Below are 3,475 nucleotides of genomic sequence, written 5' to 3'. Positions count from 1 at the left end.
ATCTCTCTCTCTCTCTCTCTGTCACACACTCTTTGTTTGTCTCTCTCTCTCCCTCCCTCTCTCTCACTCTGTCTATCTTTCTGTGTCTCTCACATGCTCTCTCTCACTCTATTTTTCTCTAGAGTACCTATCTTATAATAGAGTTCAAGAGAGCTGTTCTGTGTAATATGTAATATCTCTTTCTCTCTTTCTCTCTCTCTGTCTCCCTCTCTCTCTGTCTCTCTCTCAATCTTTCTCTCTGTCTCTCTCTCTCTTTCTCTCTTTCTCTCTCTTTCTCTCACACGCTCTTTCTCTATATCTCCTTTTTTTCTTTCCCTGTCTCTCACTCTATTTCTCTCTCTCTCTTTCTTTCTCTTTCTCTCACACACACTCTCTTTCTCTATATCTCCTTTTTTTCTTTCCCTGTCTCTCACTCTATTTCTCTCTTTCTCTCTCTTTCTCTATATCTCCTTTCTTCTTTCCCCATCTCTCACTCTATTTCTTTCTTTCTTTCTTTCTTTCTTTCTTTCTTTCTTTCTTTCTTTCTTTCTTTCTTTCTTTCTTTCTTTCTTTCTTTCTTTCTTTCTTTCTTTCTTTCTCTCTCCCTCTCTTTCTTTCTTTCTTTCTTTCTTTCTTTCTTTCTTTCTTTCTTTCTTTCTTTCTTTCTTTCTTTCTTTCTTTCTTTCTTTCTTTCTTTCTTTCTTTCTTTCTTTCTTTCTTTCTCTCTCTCTCTCTTTCTCTCTCTCTCTATCTATCTATATATTTCCTTTCTTCTCTCCCTGTCTCTCTCTCTCTCTCCTTCTATCTCTCTCTCTCCCTGTATCTCTCTCTCCCCCCCCTCTCTCTCTCCCTGTCTCTCTCCCCCCCCCCTCTCTCTCTCTCTCTCTCTCTCTCTCTCTTTCTTTCTCTCTCTCTCTCTTTATCTCTCTCTCTCTCTCTCTCTCTCTCTCCTTCTATCTCTCTCTCTCTCTCTCCCTGTATCTCTCTCCCCCCCCCCCTCTCTCTCCCTGTCTCTCTCTCTCTCTCTCTCTCTCTCTCTCTCTCTCTCTCTCTCTCTCTCTCTCTCTCTCTCTCTCTCTCTCTCTCTCTTTTTAATGTTTTCTGTTACTTAAAGTGTTGCCACAAGGATTTGTCTACATCAGACTGATACTGCCCTCTAGTGCCGTAATTATAAAATACAACTATGGGAAAAAGTTTCACTTTATATTTCTCTGATGCTGTCACATGTATGTAGGTTTATATGATATATAACTGTCAAATGTATGTAGGATTACATGATATATAACTGTCACATGTATGTAGGATTACATGGTATATAACTGTCACATGTATGTAGGATTATATGGTATATAACTGTCACATGTATGTAGGATTACATGATATATAACTGTCAAATGTATGTAGGATTACATGATATATAACTGTCACATGTATGTAGGATTACATTGTATATAACTGTCACATGTATGTAGGATAACATGGTATATAACTGTCACATGTATGTAGGATTATATGTTAGATAACTGTCACATGTATGTAGGATTATATGGTATATAACTGTCACATGTATGTAGGATTACATGGTATATAACTGTCACATGTATGTAGGATTATATGTTAGATAACTGTCACATGTATGTAGGATTATATGTTAGATAACTGTCATATGTATGTAGGATTATATGGCATATAACTGTCACATGTATGTAGGATTACATGGTATATAACTGTCACATGTATGTAGGATTACATGGTATATAACTGTCACATGTATGTAGGATTATATGTTAGATAACTGTCACATGTATGTAGGATTATATGTTAGATAACTGTCACATGTATGTAGGATTATATGGTATATAACTGTCACATGTATGTAGGATTATATGTTAGATAACCGTCACATGTATGTAGGATTATATGTTAGATAACTGTCACATGTATGTAGGATTACATGGTATATAACTGTCACATGTATGTAGGATTACATGGTATATAACTGTCACATGTATGTAGGATTACATGGTATATAACTGTCACATGTATGTAGGATTATATGTTAGATAACTGTCACATGTATGTAGGATTATATGTTAGATAACTGTCACATGTATGTAGGATTATATGGTATATAACTGCCACATGTATGTAGGATGATATGGTATATAACTGTCACATGTATGTAGGATTACATGGTATATAACTGTCACATGTATGTAGGATTATATGGTATATAACTGTCACATATATGTAGGATTATATGGTATATAACTGTCACATGTATGTAGGATTACATTGTATATAACTGTCACATGTATGTAGGATTATATGGTATATAACTGTCACATGTATGTAGGATTATATGGTATATAACTGTCACATGTATGTAGGATTATATGGTATATAACTGTCACATGTATGTAGGATTATATGGTATATAACTGTCACATGTATGTAGGATTATATGGTATATAACTGTCACATGTATGTAGGATTACATTGTATATAACTGTCACATGTATGTAGGATTACATGGTATATAACTGTCACATGTATGTAGGATTACATGGTATATAACTGTCACATGTATGTAGGATTACATTGTATATAACTGTCACATGTATGTAGGATTACATTGTATATAACTGTCACATGTATGTAGGATTACATTGTATATAACTGTCACATGTATGTAGGATTACATGATATATAACTGTCACATGTATGTAGGATTACATGGTATATAACTGTCACATGTATGTAGGATTACATTGTATATAACTGTTACATGTATGTAGGATTACATGGTATATAACTGTCACATGTATGTAGGATTACATTGTATATAACTGTTACATGTATGTAGGATTACATTGTATATAACTGTTACATGTATGTAGGATTACATGGTATATAACTGTCACATGTATGTAGGTGTATATGATATATAACTGTCACATGTATGTAGGTTTATATGATATATAACTGTCACATGTATGTAGGATTACATGATAGATAACTGACACATGTATGTAGGATTATATGTTAGATAACTGCCACATGTATGTAGGATTACATGATATATAACTGCCACATGTATGTAGGATTACATGATATATAACTGTCACATGTATGTAGGATTACATGATATATAACTGTCACATGTATGTAGGATTACATGATATATAACTGTCACATGTATGTAGGATTATATGGTATATAACTGTCACATGTATGTAGGATTACATGATATATAACTGTCACATGTATGTATGATTATATGGTAAATAACTGTCAGATGTATGTAGGATTACATGATATATAACTGTCACATGTATGTAGGATTATATGGTATATAACTGTCACATGTATGTAGGATTACATGATATATAACTGTCACATATATGTAGGATTACATGATATATAACTGTCACCTGTATGTAGGATTACATTGTATATAACTGTCACATGTATGTAGGATTACATTGTATATAAC

Source organism: Bombina bombina, chromosome 11 (genome assembly GCF_027579735.1).
Source record: "Bombina bombina isolate aBomBom1 chromosome 11, aBomBom1.pri, whole genome shotgun sequence".
Classification (NCBI taxonomy): Eukaryota; Metazoa; Chordata; class Amphibia; order Anura; family Bombinatoridae; genus Bombina; species Bombina bombina.
Note: the sequence above shows the minus strand (reverse complement) of the source record.